Source organism: Capra hircus, chromosome 22 (genome assembly GCF_001704415.2).
Source record: "Capra hircus breed San Clemente chromosome 22, ASM170441v1, whole genome shotgun sequence".
Taxonomy (NCBI): Eukaryota; Metazoa; Chordata; class Mammalia; order Artiodactyla; family Bovidae; genus Capra; species Capra hircus.
Genome location: NC_030829.1, coordinates 20,110,702 through 20,132,184, shown reverse-complemented (window position 1 = coordinate 20,132,184; position 21,483 = coordinate 20,110,702).

Below are 21,483 nucleotides of genomic sequence, written 5' to 3'. Positions count from 1 at the left end.
TAGGTCCATCAGAAAATTCCAGTCTTATTCTTAGAGCTTATTATTTTACTTATTGAACTATAGAAATTAGTTATCTTCACAATATATTTATAAAACAACAATCAGAACATGAGTTGGGTACCTTTACATATTACATCTATTTGGGCCTACTGCTCAGCTTGCCTATAATTTAACAAACTCAATTTATATGAATAAGTAACAGGAAAAAGAAAAAGAGCTCTGAACCTAGAGTCAGGTAACTTGATCTTTTGGTCCTCTTGTTACTCAGGGTGTGATTTAAGGAAAGTTATGAACATCTTTGTGCTTCTATTTCCTTATTTATAAATTGGGGACAATCATAGCTACACCACAGGTTTGTAGCGAGGATGAAATGGAATCTTGCTTGTGAAAGTGTGTTGTAAATGGCGAGTCATCAGAATGGTGTGAACAGCTGTTTTGCATTAAAGACTGCAAAGAACCTGTTTGTTCATAAGGTTTTCCTATTTCCTTCCTGTAGCAATGAATATTTTGTTTTTCAGGAACTAATTTCTCTCCCTCTCTCTTTTTCTCTCTCACCCACCCTCCCTTTCTCAATCTCTCCCTACCCCTCATTCTAGCTCTATCCCTATATCTATCACACACATGCATGCGCACATGCACACACACACACACACACACACACACACACGCACACACACACTGTGATGATGCTGTTCTGGGAGAAACATTTTGCCCATTTTGTCCACTTCTGACCATATTTCCTCTTTCTGTGTGGGTGGAGTGAGGGGAAATCTAGATAGGGATGTTGGAAAATGAGAACAGCTGATTGTTCATTGAAATTTTATCCCTTCTGTGCAAATCTGGAGAATTTGATTTGCTAACAGGAAAAATTTAGAGCAAAATAAAATAGTTTATTCAACAGTTTTGGAAGTTATTAGTTTGAAATGATATATGTATTGAGAGAGGCAATAAGAGGTGGATGGCCCATCAATTCTGGAGCTCTTCTGAGAATTAGATGTTGACAAGATGTCTCTTCCCTCATCCTTTCTCTACATCCTCATCTTTCCCTCAGCTCTTCTAAGTGCTAAATTTAATGTATTTCCTTATTCACACTTTCACTGATGAAATGGCATTTGGTAATTTTGAAATTAATAAATTGTATTAACTTTTTCATTAGGAATAAAGGATGTCACATAGGTTAGTTCAATGTGAAGAAAGGTCACCAGATTAGGCTCAATGAAAGCTGCTTTTAGCTCTAAATAACCACTCAGAAACCCAAATGGTTCAAGCAGAGAAATGGTTTGCAAGGTAAACCAACACTAGGGTTGCACGAAGAGACATGAGCTCTCATTTGCTAATTTCAAAAGGAAGTCCTTCTTCTGAGAGGCCTATCTCCAGTGATCTGAAATCACAGCACTGACATCTGGGTCAGTGCACTGAAGGATGTGCCTCCTCGGGTCACTTTGAAACTGGTGCTCTTAAGGTGCCTCAGCTACAGGGAATCCATACTGGTTCAGAAAGTCAATCCTGTTTAAGTTTTCACTTGACTCTAACAGCCTCCCACAGCTAAGGGAAGTGAAGATACTGTATCTGTCCTACTCTGATGCCAGAACTCTCAAAAAACTTAGTGTTTCCACAGGTGCTATTTTGGACATTTGTGGGTGGACTTTGTCTCCCTTTTTTTTACATTAATGAGGATGGAGAAGCATTAATAGATAGAGGCCAGGAATGTCAGATGTTTTGCAATGGATGGAGTTCAGTTAAGTTCATTCAGTCACTCAGTCATGTCCAACTCTTTACAACCCCAAGGACTGCAGCATGCCAGGCTTCCTTGTCCTTAACCAAATCCCAGAGATTGTTCAAACTTACGTCCATTGAAGAGGTGATGCCATCCAACCATCTCATCCTCTGTTGTCTCCTTCTCCTCCTGCCTTCAATCTTTCCCAGCATCAGGGTCTTTTCAAATGAGTCAGTTGTTCACATCAGGTGGCCCAAGTATTGGAGTTTCAGCTTCAGCATCAGTACTTCCAGTGAATATTCAGGACTGATTTCCTTTAGGATGGACTGGTTGAATCTCTTACAGTCCAAGGGACTCTCAAGAGCCTTCTCCAACACCACAGTTCAAAAGCATCAATCCTTTGGTGTTCAGCTTTCTTTATAGTCCAACTCTCACATCCATACATGACTACTAGAAAAACCATACCTTTGACTAGATGGACCTTTGTTGGCAAAGTAATGTCTCTGCTTTTGAATATGCTTGCTAGGTTGATCATAGCTGTTCTTTCAAAGAGAAAGCATCTTTTAATTTCATGGCTGCAGTCACCATCAGAGTGATTTTGGAGCCCCTCAAAATAAAGTCTGTCACTGTTTCCCAATATTTGCCATGAAGTGGTGGGACTGGATGCCATGATCTTAGTTTTCTGAATGTGGAGTTTTAAGCCAACTTTTTCACTCTCCTCCTTCACTTTTATCAAGAGGCTCTTTAATTCTTCACTTTCTGCCATAAGGGTGGTGTCATCTGCATATCTGAGATTATTGATATTTCTCCTGGCAATCTTGATTTCAGCTTGTGCTTCATCCAGCCCACCATTTTCCATGATGTACTCTGCATATAAGTTAAATAAGCAGAGTGACAACCTTGACATACTCAGCCTTGACATACACAGCCTTGACATAGTCCTTTCCCAATTTTGCACCAGTGTATTGCTCCATGTCCAATTCTAACTTTTGCTTCTTGACCTGCATACAGATTTCTCAGGAGGCAGGTGGTCTGGTATTCCCATCTCTTTAAGAATTTTCTACAGTTTGTAGGGATCCACACAGTCACAATGGATGGAGTACCTAAGAACAAAAAGAACTGTCATCTAAGGCTTCCCTGATGGCTCAGTGATAAAGAATTTCTCTGCCAAAGCAGGTGACATGAGTTCAATCTCTGGTCTGGGAAGATCCCACATCCCATGAAGCAACTAAGCCTGTGCTCCACAGTTATTGAGCCTATGCTCTAGAGCCCAGGAACCACAACTCCTGAGCCTGCAAGCTGCAACTACTGAAGCCTGAGCACCCTAGAGCCTGTGCTCTGCAACAAGAGAAGCCACCTCAATGAGAAGCCCGCACACCACAACTAGAGTAGTCCCCATTGGCCACAAGCAGAGAAAAGCCCAAGCAGCAATGAGGACCCAGCACTGCCAAAAATAAATAAATAAATAAATTAGAAAATTGTCCTCTATCTGACATTTTAATATCACCTGAACTACTCTGTTTATCATTACCAGAACTTAGTAGCTAGGTTCATTGTGCATATAAAAAGAAAACACATTTTGCCTAGTCTCAAAATATTTTTGGGGGGTGAACTGCTCCATCAACTGAGCTAAGATTGTCTTCTGTTTCATTTAGAAACTTTATCAAGAGTTATTCATTGTTATAAAAAATCATGTTGCTAAAAGTTATGCTGTTTACAGATTTTGGATCATTAATAGAAACACTCTGGAATTAGTCTACCTTTGTTATTGTCACGTTTACAGTGATTTCTCCCTGTAGGATATACATCTGTGTGTTTTTCAGTATAGTTGTGTCAATTTATTTACATATTGACATGAATATTATTTGATTATAAACCACTGCTATTTTTCTCCTTTGAGTATAGTTGTGACATTATTTGTTAGTTTTGATAGTGTATATATATATATATGTAGGATTTATTATCTTGAACCTAATTTGAAGATAGTGAAAGAGTGTTTCAAGAAATTTCTCATCAAAGTGGGACACAGAATTCAAAAGTTTAACAGCAATTAGAATTCATATTCATGGCTATAATGCTCATGTTTTCAGGGAAAATTAATGGGATCCAAGTGATGTAACCAAGACTCAAATCCAGTGACTCAGATATCTTAAAAACCTCCCAACCAACCAATAGCATTTTCTCTATCCACGGTAAATACATACTGTACCTATGATGTAGTAGTAGCCCAAGCATTTCAGAGAAACTATTCTTTTTTCTCTCAGGCAACCAGGAACTGTTTCTGCAGTAAATCACTTAATAACTCTTTCTCACCTTCTTAGAGATAGGGACCATAGGACATTTCTAAAACAATCTTTCTCACAGGGAGAAGATTCTCCTTATGCAACATCATTTAACAAGCCCAGAAGCTGTTGCTTTAATGCTTCCAGGGATGGAAAACATAGTATCATATAAGATGATTTGTTTATATCATTGAAAGCTCTTTTTTAGAAAGACTGAGCTAAAGTTTCCTTAAAATTTTGCCCTCTAGTCTAAGTTTAGGTCTCGTTAAACATCAAGCCACGTGTTTTTACTCCCTGACATAAGAGACTTTCATGTTTGAGAAGAATGCTCACCTAGTGTTGTAATGTAACCAGTTCTGCAGTGAAGGCAATATATGAAGGCATGTGTTATGGGGTCAGTGGGGAGTAGAGTCACCACATTATGAAAATGAATTGAGGCTACCAGCCAAAGGCAAGGAGATGACATTCTTCAGCTCCAGCATTAATTGCTTCTGCAACTTCTCCCTTAGGGTTGCCATGATTAACGCCACCTCCTCAAGCCCTAATAAGTAAGTTTTCAGAGGAGACAGTTCAGTAAGAGAAAGGGAAACACATATCTATTAGAGATGTTGAACTCTGTGAGGCTCTAGCCTGTATATATCAGTTCTCTGTGGTTTCCATGAAAGTCAGAAGGCATAGTCTCGACACTGTGTCTTGGGTGTTTTGGGGAGCTCATAAACTCCACTAGAGGAGGCAAAGAAACATTTTCGTCTCTCTTTGTTCATCTTTCCTGATATCCAAGAGCTCAAACCATAAAGATGATAATTTTTTTTTCTTCTGAATTATCAAACTCATACCCTGCTCAGCACTGTTCGACTAACTGGACTTGCCTACCTGAAATGTTTTACACTCACATCCATATGCTTGTATGTCAGACTGTGTCATTCAATAAGATCTTCCTTGACAACACTGATATAAAGCAGTTTCCCTCAAATCTGGTTCTTCTGTATTAGATTAGCTATTTACCTCCTTCATGGCACTTGATTAGGTATGACTGAAGTTTGTTTAATGATCTCTTTTGTTCATTATGTTTTTTCTTACTAAAATTTAAGTTGTATGGAAATTTGGAGCCTGTTTGTCTTGTTCAAGGCTATATATTCAGGGCTGTTAACAGTTTCTGGCACATGACACAATGAAGGTGAGGAATTTTCTAGTTTTATCCCTGCTGCTGCTGCTGCTAAGTCGGTTCAGTTGTGTCCGACTCTGTGGGACCCCATAGACGACAGCCCACCAGGCTCCCCCGTCCCTGGGATTCTCCAGGCAAGAACACTGGAGTGGGTTGCCATTTCCTTCTCCAACGCATGAAAGTGAAAAGTGAAAGTGAAGTAGCTCAGTCCTGTCCGACTCATAGCGACCTCATGCACTGCAGCCTACCAGGCTCCTCTGCCCATGGGATTTTTCCAGGCAAGAGTACTGGAGTGGGTTGCCATTGCCTTCTCTGAGCTTAAACTCTGGAAACAACTGGTTGAATCTGTGCTGTGTTATGCCTTTGATATGGATTAAGTTTTGATTATTTTAATGGGTTTGGATTTCTGGGCTGTGTCCCCTAGTGTATTGAAATTATTAGCTGGGAGTTTATTGATATAAAATAATATCAATTATAGTGATATCATTGGGATAAAATTGATGTATAGGGATGTATACCTTTGGTATAGACTTATTTTATTAAACATAACAGTCCCATGCTTTTTGTCTTTATAAGTGTTGTGCCAACAAGGGTGTTAGTTTTCAATTTACTTGGAGAGAACAGCAACAGACAGAAATCTTAAAAGTTTACCACTTATATTAACTTTTCTGCTTTGGGGGTTCAGGTGACAGTGACAGTTGTCATACTACTGTTTATATGTTCTGCAGCAGGATTCCTGATTTGCTATTACCCGTGCATATGTCTTTTCACACTGTTCATGGGGTTCTTAAGGCAAGAATGCTGAAGTGATTTGCCATTTCCTTCTCCAATGGACCATGTTTTATCAGAACTTTCCAGCATGACCAGTCCATCTTGTGTGGCCCTACATGGCATGGCTCATAGTTTCATTGAGTTAGACAAGGCTGTGATCCATGTGATCAGTTTGATTAGTTTTTTGTAACTGTGGTTTTCATTCTGTATGCCCTCTGATCGTGAAGGATAAGAGGCTTCTGGAAGCTTCCTGATGGGAGGGACTGGCTGTGGGGGTATCTGGGTCTCACTCTGATAGGGGAATCAGGACCATGCTCAGTAAATCTTTAATGCAGTTTTCGGTGATGGATGTGGCTGTGTTCCTTTCCCTCCCTGTATTTTGGCCTGACGCCTAAGTATGGTAAGGGTAGTAGCAGTAATGGCAAGCTTCTTCAAAAGGACTTGTACCAGCATGTTGCAGCTCCCAGGACTGTTGTAGTCAGTGCTTCTGACCCCACGGCAGGCCAGTATTGACCCACACCTTCGCCAGAGACTCTTGGACACTCACAGGAAAGTCTGTCTCAGTCTCCTTTGGGGTCACTGCTCCTTTCTCCTGGGTCCTGGTGTGCACAATGTTTTGTTTGTGTCCTCCAGGAATCTGTTTCCCCAGTCCTGTGGAAATTCTGTGGTCAGATCTCACTGGCCTTCAAAGTCAAATTCCCTGGGGATTCTCAGTCCCTTTGCTAGATTTTCAGGTTGGAAAATCTGTTGTCGGCCCTAGAACTTCTGCAATAGTGTAAGAACGTCTTTGGTGTAATTATTCTCCAGTTTGTGGGTCGTCTGCTGGGAGACTATATGGTGGGACTAATGGTGACTTCCTCCAGGAGGACTTATGCCACATGCTGTGCATCCCTGGTCTGCTGTAGCCAGAGCCCCTGTCCCTGCAGCAGGCTACTGCTGACCTGTGCCTCTGCAGGAGACACTCCATAGGAGATAAGGAAAAAAGATACGACACTGAAAGATGAGCCCCGCAGGTCAGTAGGTGACCAGTGTGCTACTGGGGAAGAGCAAAATAGCTCCAGAAGGAATGAACAGACTGAGCCAAAGTGGAAATGCCCAGTTATGGATGTGTCTTGTGGTGACAGTCAAGTCTGATGCTATAAAGAACAATATTGCATAGAAACCTGGAATGTTGGGTCCAAGAATCAAGGTAAATTGAAAGTGGTTAAACAGGAGATGGCAAGAATGAACCTCAACATTTTAGAAATCAGTGAACTAAAATGGACTGGGATAGGCAAATTTAATTCAGATGACCATTATATATACTACTGTTAGCAAGAATACCGTAGAAGAAATGAAATAGCCCTCATAGTCAACAAAAGAATCCGAAATGCAATACTTGGGTGCAGTCTCAAAAATGACAAAATGATCTCTGTTCCTTTCCAAGGCAAATCATTCAGTATTACAGTAATCCAAGTCTATGTCCCAACCACTAATGCTAAAGAAGTTGAAGTTGAACAGTTCTATGAAGACCTACAAGACCTTCTAGAACTAACAACAAAAAAAAGATGTCTTTTTCATCATAGGAGACTGAAATGCAAAAGTAAGAATCAAGAGATACCTGGAGTAACAGGAAAGTTTGGCCATAAAGCACAAAATGAAGCAGGGCAAAGGCTAACAGAGTTTTGCCAAGAGAACACACTGATCATTGCAAACACCTTCTAACAACACAAGAGAAGACTCTACACAAGGACATCACCAGATGGTCAATACTGAAATCAGACTGATTATATTCCTTGCAGCCAAAGATGGAGAAGCTCCATACAGTCCGCAAAAACAAGACCAGGATCTGACTGTGGCTCAGATCATGAACTTCTTATTGCCAAATTCAAACTATTGAAGAAAGTAGGGGAAACCACTAGACCATTCAGGTATGACCTAAATCAAATCCCTTACGATTATGCAGTGGAAGTGACAAATAGATTCAAGGGATTAGATCTGATAGAGTTGCTTAAGAACTATGGACAGAGGTTTGGGACGTTGTAAAGAAGGGAGTGATCAAGAGCATCCCCAAGAAAAAAATGTAAAAAGACAAAATGGTTGTCTGAGGAGGCCTTACAAATAGCTGAGAAAAGAAGAGAAGTGAAAGGCAAAGGAGAAAAGGAAAGATATACCTATCTGCATGCAGAATTGGAAAGAGTAGCAAGGAGAGATAAGAAAACCTTACTCAGCGATCAATACAAAGAAATAGAGGAAAACAACAGAATGGGAAAGACTAGAGATCTCTTTAAGAAAAGTAGAGATATCAAGGGAACATTTCATACAAAGATGGGTACATTAAAAGACACAAACGGTATAAAGCTAACAGAAGCAGAAAACATTAGAAGAGGTGGCAAGAATATACAGAACTATTAAAAAAAATGATCTTAATGACCTAGATACCTGTGATGGTTTGATCATTTACCTAGAGCCAGGCATCCTGGATTGCAAAATCGAGTGGGCCTTAGGAAGCATCACTACTAACAAAGGTAGTGGAATTGCAAAGCACTCAATATGCCAGCAAATTCAAAAAGCTCAGCAGTGGCCGTAGGACTGGAAAAGGTCAGTTTTCATTCCAATTCCAAAGAAAGGCAATGCCAAAGAATGTTCATACTACCACATAATTGCACTCATCTCACACAGTAGCAAAGTGATGCTGAAAAAGTCAGCTAGGCTTCAACAGTACGTCAACTGAGCACTTCCAGATGTTCAAGCTGGGTTTAGAAAAGGCAGAGTAACCAGAGATCAAATTGCCAACATCCATTGGATCATAGAAAAAGCAAGAGAATTACAGAAAAAAAAAAATCTACCTCTGCTTCATTGACTACACCCGAGTCTTTGGCTGTGTAGATCACAATAGACTGTGGAAAATTCTTAAAGAGATGGGAATATCAGACCACCTTACCTGTCTCATGAAAAATATGTATACAGGTCAAGAAGCAACAGTTAGAATTGGACATGGAACAACAGACTGTTTCCGAATAGGAAAAGGAGTACATCAAGGCTGTGTGTTGTCACTCTTCTTACTTAACTTATATGCAAAGTACATCATGTGAGATGCCAGGCTGGATGAAGCACAAGCTGGAATCAATATTGGCTGGGAGAAATATCAATAACCTCAGATACTCAAATGGCACCACCATTATGGCAGAAAGTGAAGAAGAACTAAAGAGCCTCTTGATGAAAGTGAAGAGGAGAGTGAAAATGCTGGTTTAAAACCCAACATTCCAAAAACTAAGATCATGGCATCTGGTCTCATCACTTCATGGCAAATACATGGGAAAAGAATGAAAACAGTGAGAGACTTTATTTTTGGGGGCTTCAGAATCGCTGCAGATGGTGACTGCAGCCATGAAATTAAAAGACACTTGCTCCTTGGAAGAAAAGTTATGACCAACCTAGCCAGCATATTAAAAAGCAGAGACATTACTTTGCCAACAACTGTCCATCCAGTCAAAGCTATGGTTTTTCTAGTAGTCATGAATGGTTGTGAAAGTTGGACAATAAAGAAGGCTGAACGCTGATGAATTGATGCTTTTGAGCTGTGGTGTTGGAGAAGACTCTTGAGAGTCCCTTGGACTGCAGGGAGATCAAACATGTTAATCCTAAAGGAAATCAGTCCTGAATATTCGTTGCAAGGACTGATGCTGAAGCTGAAGCTGAAGCTCCAATGCTTTGACCACCAGATGCGAAAAACTGATTCATTAGAAGAGACCCTGATGCTGGGATAGATTGAAGGCAGGAGGAGAAGGGGATGACAGAGGATGAGATGTTTGGATGGCATCACTGACTCAATGGTCATGAGTTTGGGCAAGCTCTGGGAGTTGGTGATCAACAGGGAAACCTGGTGTGCTACAGTTCATGGGATTGCAAAGAGTCAGACTTGACTGAGTGACTGATCTGAACTTAACTGTACATATTTCCTGTTCCCCTAATTCCCATGTTTCTCACTGTCCCTGCCAACTGGTGGCTTTTTATATCTCTTAGGTCATGGCATGGACCACAGCATATCTGACTGGTGGTTAAATGGTCAGCAGAACAACAATGCCAAATCTAACTCCAGTACTACCCAAATCAGAAAAAGTTGGTCACTTGGTCTGATATCTCACTATCAAGTGTATCAGGATATGCACTTGATAATTGACCTTAATTCTGTTACATCAGAAAAGGTTCAGGAAAGATAAGGTGGGACATGCTGCTGATCATTCACATTTAGTCTTGTTAAGGTGAACTCTGCTTACTACTCTTTTCAGCACGGCTGGGAAATTCCTAGTAGAAGCCGGAAGTACTAGTTGATGTTATTTAAAAGCCTAGGGTTATTTCATGGAGAAGGAAATGGCAACCCACCCCAGTGTTCTTGCCTGGAGAATCCCAGGGATGGGGGAGCCTGGTGGGCTGCCGTCTATGGGGTCGCACAGAGTCAGACACGACTGAAGTGACTTAGCTTAGCTTAGGGTTATTTTAATGCAGCTCAGATCAACAGTGCTTTGTTTTAGAATAACTAATCCTGGACAAATGCCAGGGCAATAAATTCTGAGTACACTGGGATGTATGATTACTGTGATTAGACACAGTGTGACAGAGAAACAAAGCCTTTCCCTGCCCTGGAGTGCCACCCACATCAAAGATGGAAGATGGAAAGTCATTTTTAGCACTCAGTCTCATGATGCTTTTGTCCTTTGTTATTTTCTGTGGATGCTACTCTAAAAGTACTTTTTTGAACCTAGAGATCAAAAGTCATCCTAAGAGTTATAGGTTTACCATACAGTAATCTTTCAAGGACCTTTGAGATATTGGCAAAAAACCAGTATGCACATCACCACTTCCTGCTTCTATAGGTATGAAAGAAACTCCTAATTAATCCCTAATAGATCATACACTATCCAGGACTGCCTTGCCTGATGTTTCTTTCATAAACACTTTACCCTCTAAGCCACGAAGGAAGCCCCACATAAATAAATAAATAAATATATATATATATATACACACACACACACACACACATACACACACTTTTGCAATCTATTTCTAAAAAAGTTGTGTTACATCAATTTTGTTAAATCATACTTTAATTGCACAAACACTTCACTATTTAAATGCATCTCACTGTGAATATATATGCAAATAGTCACTAATTAATTTTATTCTTATGTAACTTGTTTAAAATTAATCCATTATCCAGAAATGTAATTATAAATATTGTATGTCATTATTAATCAGCCAGGTAGAAGGGGTCAAAGAACCTTCCAAAAATGATAAGAACCTCAAACTGTGCTTCTGCTAGCACTTCTGAATGTATCTCTAAACTTCTGAAAGTTAGGCACTGGATAATATTTTCCTCAGCTGACAGCAAGACAATATATTCTTTTTACAGTAATTCTCTACTCATTCAGGGCTTTCAGCTTAATAAAATGGCTTTTGTTGAGATGAGTAAATATTAATGTTTATATTTATTCCTTTAATGATTATTTATCTTATGAACTCCATCATTTATCAACTCGATATTTAGTATTGTATCTATCACCAACGAGAGAGAAAAGAGTCAGTGTATGGAGGATTCCACAGCCTAAGGTAAATGGGAATGATATAGGCAGTTTTGTAAAATTTTACAACTATTTTGGAAAGGGATTTGATGATATTTCATGATCATCTATTAGTTTCTAGGTCCTTAGGGCATACTTCAACATGTTTAATTTTTAAAAACACTGAAATTGCAGATAATAACCCATTTATAGGAGTAAGACTTTAAGATTAGTGGTGTGTAAGCTTCTTGAAAAAGCCATTCAGCTGTGAGGTACAGTAGTGATAGTAGAGGGGAATAAAGTTTGCATAAAAGTTTCAGTTCAGTTCAGTCACTCAGTCGTGTCTGACTCTTTGCGACCCCATGAATCGCAGCACACCAGGCCTCCTTGTACATCACCATCTCCCGGAGTTCACTCAGACTCACGTCCATCGAGTCCGTGATGCCATCCAGCCATCTCATCCTCGGTCGTCCCCTTTTCCTCCTGCCCTCCGTCCCTCCCAGCATCAGAGTCTTTTCCAATGAGTCAACTCTTCTCATGAGGTGGCCAAAGTACTGGAGTTTCAGCTTTACCATCATTCCTTCCAAAGAAATCCCAGGGTTGATCTCTCTCAGAATGGACTGGTTGGATCTCCTTGCAGTCCAAGGGACTCTCAAGAGTCTTCTCCAACACCACAGTTCAAAAGCATCAATTCTTCGGCGCTCAGCCTTCTTCACATCCAACTTTCACATCCGTACATGACCACAGGAAAAACCATAGCCTTGACTAGACGGACCTTAGTTGGCAAAGTCTCTGCTTTTGAATATGCTATCTAGGTTGGTCATAACTTTTCTTCCAAGGAGTAAGTGTCTTTTAATTTCATGGCTACAGTCACCATCTGCAGTAATTTTGGAGCCCCCAAAAATAAAGTCTGACACTGTTTCCACTGTTTCCCCATCTATTTCCCATGAAGTGATGGGACCGGATGCCATGATCTTCATTTTCTGAATGTTGAGTTTAAGCCAACTTTTTCACTCTCCTCTTTCACTTTCATCAAGAGGCTTTTTAGTTCCTCTTCACTTTCTGCCATAAGGGTGGTGTCATCTGCATATCTGAGGTTATTGATATTTCTCCCAGCAATCTTGATTCCAGCTTGTGTTTCTTCCAGTCCAGCGTTTCTCATGATGTACTCTGCATAGACACTAAATAAGCAGGGTGACAATATACAGCCTTGATGTACTCCTTTTCCTATTTGGAACCAGTCTGTTGTTCCATGTCCAGTTCTAACTGTTGCTTCCTGACCTGTATACAGATTTCTCAAAGGGCAGGTTAGGTTATCTGGTATTCCCATCTCTTTCAGAATTTTCCACAGTTCCTTGTGATCCACACAGTCAAAGGCTTTGGCATAGTCAATAAAGCAGAAAGAGATGTTTTTCTGGATCTCTCTTGCTTTTTCCATGATCCAGCGGATGTTGACAATTTGATCTCTGGTTCCTCTGCCTTTTCTAAAACCAGCTTGAACATCAGGGAGTTCACCGTTCACGTATTGCCTAAGCATGGCTTGGAGAATTTTGAGCATTACTTTACTAGCATGTGAGATGAGTGCAATTGTGCGGTAGTTTAAGCATTCTTTGGCATTGCCTTTCTTTGGAATTGCAATGAAAACTGACCTTTTCCAGTCCTGCGGCCACTGCTGTGTTTTCCAAATTTGCTGGCATAGTGAGTGCAGCACTTCCACAGCATCATCTTTCAGGATTTGAAACAGCTCAACTGGAATTCCATCACCTCCACTAGCTTTGTTTGTAGTGATGCTTTCTAAGGCCCACTTGACTTCACTTTCCAAGATGTCTGGCTCTGGATTAGTGATCACATCATCATGATTATCTGGGTCATGAAGATCTTTCTTGTACAGTACTTCTGTGTATTCCTGCCACCTCTTCTTAATATCTTCTGCTTCTGTTAGGTCCATACCATTTCTGTCCTTTATCAAGCCCATCTTTGCATGCATTGTTCCCTTGGTATCTCTAATTTTCTTGAAGAGATCTCTAGTCTTTCCCATTCTGTTGCTTTCCTCTATTTCTTTGCATTGATTGCTGAAGAAGGCTTTCTTATCTCTTCTTGCTGTTCTTTGGAAATCTGCATTCAGATGCTGATGTCTTTCTTTTCTCCTTGGCTTTTCGTCTCTCTTCCTTCACAGCTATTTGTAAGGCCTCCCCAGACAGCCATTTTGCTTTTTTTCATTTCTTTTCCATGGGGATGGTCTTGATCCCTGTCTCCTGTACAATGTCACGAACCTCATTCCATAGTTCATCAGGCACTCTATCAGATCTAGGCCCTTAAATCTATTTCTCACTTCCACTGTATAATCATAAGGGATTTGATTGAGGTCATACCTGAATGGTCTAGCAATTTTCCCAACTTTCTTCAATTTGAGTCTGAATTTGGTAATAAGGAGTTCATGATCTGAGCCACAGTCAGCTCCTGGTCTTGTTTTTGTTGACTGTATAGAGCTTCTCCATCTTTGACTGCAAAGAATATAATCAATCTGATTTCGGTGTCGACCATCTGGTGATGTCCACGTGTACAGTCTTCTCCTGTGTTGTTGGAAGAGGGTGTTTGCCCTGACCAGTGCATTTTTTTTTTTTTTTGGCAAAACTCTATTAGTCTTTGCCCTGCTTCATTCTGCATTCCAAGGCCAAAGTTGCCTGTTACTCCAGATGTTTCTTGACTTGCTACTTTTTCATTCCAGTGCCCTATAATGAAAAGGACATCTTTTTTGGGTGTTCTAAAAGGTCTTTCTGCCTTCATAAAACCATTCAACTTCAGCTTCTTCAGCATTACTGGTTGGGTCATAGACTTGGATAACTGTGATATTGAATGGTTTGCCTTGGAGACGAACAGAGATCATTCTGTCGTTTTTGAGATTGCATCCAAGTACTGCATTTCAGACTCTTTTGTTGACCATGATGGCTACTCCACTTCTTCTGAGGGATTCCTGCCAGCAGTAGTAGATATGATGGTCATCTGAGTTAAATTCACCCATTCCAGTCCATTTTAGTTCACTGATTCCTAGAATGTCAACGTTCTCCCTTGCCATCTCTTGTTTGACCACTTCCAATTTGCCTTGATTCATGAACCTGACATTCCAGGTTCCTATGCAATATTGCTCTTTACAGCATCGGATCTTGCTTCTGTCACCAGTCACATCCACAGCTGGGTATTGTTTTTGCTTTGGCTCTATCCCTTCGTTAGTTCTGGAGTTATTTCTCCACTCATCTCCAGTAGCATATTGGGCACCTAATGACCTGGGGAGTTCCTCTTTTGGTATCCTATCATTTTGCCTTTTCATACTGTTCATGGGGTTCTCAAGGCAAGAATACTGAAGTGGCTTGCCATTCCCTTCTCCAGTGGACCACATTCTGTCAGACCTCTCCACCATGACCCACCTGTCTTCGGTTGCCCCTCAGGCATGGCTTGGTTTCATTGAGTTAGATAAGGCTGTGGTCCTAGTGTGATTGGTTTGAATAGTTTTCTGTGAGTATGGTTTCAGTGTGTCTGCCCTCTGATGCCCTCTAAGAGGCAGACACACTGAAACCATGCAAGTTTATTTGATGATAAATCCATGCATTTTTATTAACCTAATTAGCTTTTGTCTATCTGATAAGAGAAAGATGCAAGATTTATCAACAGGTAACATCTGTCCCAGAAGACTTTATCATATTTCCGTCAAGAATTAGACAAACAAGGAGAAGTAAAATTTAAGAGGCCTGGGATGAAAAGCTTCTTAAGAATGCCAGTTAGGGTGGGTGGGTGTGGGCAGCAGACATCTCAACATTGATGTAAGATCGTTTAGCAGGGAGAGCCAAATAGACTCCAGAGAGTCTATTCAATTCAGTTCAGTCACTCAGTCATGTCTGACTCTTTGTGACCCCACAGACTGTGGCTTCACTGTCCATCACCAACTGCCGGAGCTTGCTCAAACTCATGTCCATTGAGTTGGTGATGCCATCCAAGCATCTCGTCCTCTGTTTATTAGCAGAATTATTTCTTACTGTTTTCCTTCTCTCTTACCTTCTTCTCCCTCTCTCTGGCTAGTGACTTTCTGATTATTTTCCACTCTACATTATTATAAAATAGAATGTAATTTCCCATGCTACACGGTAAATCCATGTTGCTTATCTATTTTATGTATAGTGAGTGTATGGGTGCTCAGTTTCTTTAGTCATGTCTGACTCTTTAGGACTCCATGGACTGTAGCCTGCCAGGTTCCTCTGTTTGTGAAATTTCCCAGGCAAAAATACTGAAGTGGGTTGCCATTTCCTCCTACAGGGAATGAGTCCATGTCTCATGCATCCCCTGCACTGCAGGTGGCTTCTTTACTGCTGAACCACCAGGGAAGCCCTTTATGTATAGTTGTTTCAGCTGATCCCATACTCCTAATTTATCCATTCCCTCCTTCCCCTTTGGTAACCATGTTTGTTCTGTCTGTGAGTCTCTTTCTGTTTTGTATGTAGATTCATTTCTGTTATTTTCTAAGTTCCACATATAAATGAATATATGCTATGTAATATATGTATTTGTCTTTATCTGACTTTCTTCACTTGGTGTGATAATTTCTAGGTCTATCCATATTGCTGCAAATGGCAATATTTCATTCCTTATTTATGACTGACTAATATTTCATTTTATATACACACCACATCTTCTTAAACCAATCATCAGTTGATGGACATGTGGGTTATGTGGGTTGTTTTCATGTCTTGAAAAGTGAAAGTGAAAGTTGCTCAGTCATGTCCTGATCTTTACAACCCCATGGACTATACAGTCTATGGAATTCTCTAGGCCAGCATACTGAAGTGGGTAGCCTTTCCCTTCTCCAGCGGATCTTCCCAACCCAGGGATTGAATCCAGGTCTCCTGTATTGCAAGCAAATTCTTTACCAGCTGAGCCACAAGGGATTGTAGTAAATGATGCTTCTGTGGACATTGGGGTGCATGTAACTTTTCAAATTAGTCAATTGGTCAGTTCAGTCACTCAGTCTTGTCCAGCTCTCTGTGACCCCATGGACTGCAGCATGCCAGGCTTCCCTGTCAATCACCAACTCCTGGAGTTGCTCAAACTCATATCCATCAAGTTGGTGATGCTGTCCAACCATCTTATCCTCTGTCATCCCCTTTTTCTACTGCCTTCAATCGTTCCCAGCATCAGGGTTTTTTCCAATAAGTTTGTTCTTCACATCAGGTGGCCAAAGTATTGGAGTTTCAGCTTTAACATAAGTCCTTCCAATGAATATTCAGGGATGATTTCCTGTAGGATTGACTGGCTTGATCTCCTTGCAGTCCATGGGACTCACAAGAGTCTTCTCCAACACCACAGTTCAAAAGCATCAATTCTTCAGCGTTCAGCTTTCTTTATGGTCCAATACTCACATCCATACATGACTACTGGAGAAACCATAGCTTTGACTAGACAGACCTTTGTTGGCAGAGTAATATCTCTGCTTTTTAATATGCTGTCTAGGCTGGTCTTTTCCATGGGGATGATCTCCTGTCTCCTGTACAATGTCAAGAACCTCTGTCCATAGTTCATCAGGCACTCTGTCTATCAGATCTAGTCCCTTAAATCTATTTCTCACTTCTACCGTATAATCATAAGGGATTTGATTTAGGTCATACCTGAATGGTCTAGTAGTTTTCTCTACTTTCTTCAATTTAAGTCTGAATTTGGTAATAAGGAGTTCATGATCTGAGCCACAGTCAGCTCCTGGTCTTGTTTTTGCTGACTGTATAGAGCTTCTCCGTCTTTGGCTGCAAAGAATATAATCAGATTTCGGTGTTAACCATCTGTTGATGTCCATGTGTAGCATCTTCTCTTGTATTGTTGGAAGAGGGTGTTTGCTATGACCAGTGTGTTCTCCTGGCAAAACTCTATTAGCTTTTGCCCTGCTTCATTCTTCATTCCAAGGATGAATTTGCCTGTGACTCCAGTGTTTCTTTTTTTTTTTATTTTTATTTTTTTTAAATTTTAAAATCTTTAATTCTTACATGCGTTCCCAAACATGAACCCCCCTCCCACCTCCCTCCCCACAACATCTCTCTGGGTCATCCCCATGCACCAGCCCCAAGCAAGCTGCACCCTACGTCAGACATGGACTGGCGATTCAATTCTTACATGACAGTATACATGTTAGAATTCCCATTCTCCCAAATCATCCCACCCTCTCCCTCTCCCTCTGAGTCCAAAAGTCCGTTATACACATCTGTGTCTTTTTTCTTGTCTTGCATACAGGGTCGCCATTGCCATCTTCCTAAATTCCATATATATGTGTTAGTATACTGTATTGGTGTTTTTCTTTCTGGCTTACTTCACTCTGTATAATTGGCTCCAGTTTCATCCATCTCATCAGAACTGATTCAAATGAGTTCTTTTTAACGGCTGAGTAATACTCCATTGTGTATATGTACCACAGCTTTCTTATCCATTCATCTGCTGATGGACATCTAGGTTGTTTCCATGTCCTGGCTATTATAAACAGTGCTGCGATGAACATTGGGGTACATGTGTCTCTTTCAATTCTGGTTTCCTCGGTGTGTATGCCCAGCAGTGGGATTGCTGGGTCATAAGGCAGTTCTATTTGCAATTTTTTAAGGAATCTCCACACTGTTCTCCATAGTGGCTGTACTAGTTTGCATTCCCACCAACAGTGTAGGAGGGTTCCCTTTTCTCCACACCCTCTCCAGCATTTATTGCTTGCAGATTTTTGGATCGCAGCCATTCTGACTGGTGTGAAGTGGTGATCTCATTGTGGTTTTGATTTGCATTTCTCTAATAATGAGTGATGTTGAGCATCTTTTCATGTGTTTGTTAGCCATCCGTATGTCTTCTTTGGAGAAATGTCTATTTAGTTCTTTGGCCCATTTTTTGATTGGGTCATTTATTTTTCTGGAATTGAGCTGCAGAAGTTGCTTGTATATTTTTGAGATTAGTTGTTTGTCAGTTGTTTCATTTGCTATTATTTTCTCCCATTCAGAAGGCTGTCTTTTCACCTTGCTTATATTTTCCTTTGTTGTACAGAAGCTTTTAATTTTAATTAGATCCCATTTGTTTATTTTTGCTTTTATTTCCAGAATTCTGGGAGGTGGATCATAGAGGATCCTGCTGTGATTTATGTCTGAGAGTGTTTTGCCTATGTTCTCCTCTAGGAGTTTTATAGTTTCTGATCTTACATTTAGATCTTTAATCCATTTTGAGTTTATTTTTGTGTACGGTGTTAGAAAGTGATCTAGTTTCATTCTTTTACAAGTGGTTGACCAGTTTTCCCAGCACCACTTGTTAAAGAGATTGTCTTTACTGCATTGTATATTCTTGCCTCCTTTGTCAAAGATAAGGTGTCCATATGTGTGTGGATTTATCTCTGGGCTTTCTATTTTGTTCCATTGATCTATATGTCTGTCTTTGTGCCAGTACCATACTGTCTTGATGACTGTGGCTTTTTCTTGACCTCCTACTTTTTCATTCCAGTCCCCTATAATGAAAAGGACATCTTTTTTGGGTGTTAGTTCTAAAAGGTCTTGTAGGTCTTCATAGAACTGTTCAACTTCAGCTTCTTCAGCGTTACTGATTGGGGCATAGACTTGGATAACCGTGATACTGAATGGTTTGCTTGGAAATGAACAGAGATCATTCTGTCGTTTTTGAGATTACATCCAAGTACTGTATCTCAGACTCTTCTGTTGACTGTGATGGCTACTCCATTTCTTCAAAGGGATTCCTGCCCACAGTAGTAGATATAATGGTCATCTGAGTTAAATTGACCCCATTCCAGTCCATTTTAGTTCACTGATTCCTAGAATGTCAACGTTCACTCTTGCCATCTCCTGTTTGACCACTTCCAATTTGCCTGATTCATGGACCTCCTCAGATATGGAGATGACACCACCATTATGGCAGAGAGTGAAGAGGAACTAAAAAGCCTCTTGAGAAGTGAAAGAGGAGAGTGAAAAAGTTGGCTTAAAGCTCAACATTCAGAAAATTAAGATCATGACATCTGGTCCCATCACTTCCTCAGATATAGATGGGGAAACAGTGGAAACAGTGTCAGACTTTATTTTTGGGTGCTCCAAAACTACTGCAGATGGTGATTGCAGCCATTAAATTAAAAGATGCTTACTCCTGGGGAGGAAAGTTATCACCAACCTAGATAGCATATTAAAAAGCAGAGATATTACTTTGTCAACAAAGGTCCATCTAGTCAAGGCTATGGTTTTTCCAGTGGTCATGTATAGATGTGAGAGTTGGACTGTGAGGAAAGCTAAGCACCGGAGAATTGATGTGTTTGAACTATGGTGCTGGAGAAGACTCTAGAAAGTCCCTTGGACTGCAAAGAGATCCAACCAGTCCATCCTCTAAGACCAGTCCTGGGTGTTCTTTGGAAGGACTGATGCTGAGGCTGAAACTCCAATACTTTGGCCACCTCATGAGAAGAGTTGACTCATTGGAAAAGACCCTGATGCTGGGAGGAACTGGGGGCAGGAGGAGAAGGGGACGACAGAGGATGAGATGGCTGGATGGCATCACCAACTCGATGCACATGAGTTTGGGTGACCTCCAGGAGTTGGTAATGAACAGGGAGGCCTGGCGTGCTGCAACTCATGGGGTCACAAAGAGTTGGACACGACTGAGTGACTGAACTGACTGAACTGAAGTAGGCTGGTCATAGCTTTTCTTTCAAGGAAAAGCATCTTTTAATTTCATGGCTGCAGTCACCATCTGCAGTGATTTTGGAGCCCAAGAAAATACAGCCTGTTGATGGTTCCTTTGTTTCCCATCTATTTGCCATGAAGTGATGGAACCAGATGCCATGATCTTAGTTTTTTGAATGTTGAGTTTTAAGCCAACTTTTTCACTCTCCTCTTTCACTTTCATCAAGAGGCTCTTCAGTTTCTCCTCACTTTCTGACATAAGGGTGGTGTCATCTGCATATCTGAGTTTATTGATATTTCTCCCAGCAGTCTTGATTTCAGCTTGTATTTCATCCAGCCTGGCATTTTCCATGATGCACTCTGCATATAAGTTAAATAAGCAGGGTGACAATATACAGCCTTGATGTACTCCTTTCCCAATCTGGAACTAGTCTGTTGTTCTATATCAGATTCTTACTGTTGGTTCTTCACCTGCATACCGGTTTCAAATTAGAATTGTAATCTTTTCCAGATGTATTCCAAGGTGTGGGATTGCTGGAAGAGATCTCCATGCTGTTTTCCATAGTGGAGGCAACAATTTATATTCCTACTAACAATGAAGGAGAGTTCCCTTCTCTCCAAATGTTCTCCACCGTTTATTATTTGTAGGATTTTTGATAATTGCCATTATGACAGATGTGAGGTAAAATTTCATTGTGGTTTTGATTTGTGTTTCTCTAATAATTAGCAGTGTTTATCATCATTTCATGTGCCTCTTGGTCATCTGAATGTTTTCTTTGGAGAAATGTCTACTTAAGTCTTCTGCCATTGTAAATGTTTTTATATTGAGTTGTATGAGCTGTTTGTATATTTTGAATATTAATCCCTTGTGGGTTGCATCATTTGCAAATGTTTTCTTCCATTCTGCAGGTTGTTTTTTAATTTTCTTAATTGTTTCATTTGGCATGCAAAAGGTTTTAATTAGGTCCCATTTGTTTACTTTTCCTTTTTTTTCCTTTTGTCTTAGAAGACTGATCTAAGGAAATATTGCTATGATTTATGTCCTAGAATATTTTTTCTATGTTCTCTTCTAGGAGTTATATGGTGTCATATCTTATATTTAGATATTTAAACCATTTTCAGTTATGTGGCTGTCTAGCTTTCCCAATATCATTTGCTGAAAGTACTGCCTTTTCCTAATTGTATATTCTTACCTCCTTTGTCATATTAGTAGATTAGTTGACTGTAGGTTTGTTGATTTATTTTTGGGCTCTCCATTCTGTTCCATTGAAATGTATGTCTGTTTTTGTGCCAGTATCAAGCTATTTTGATGACTATAGCTCAGTAG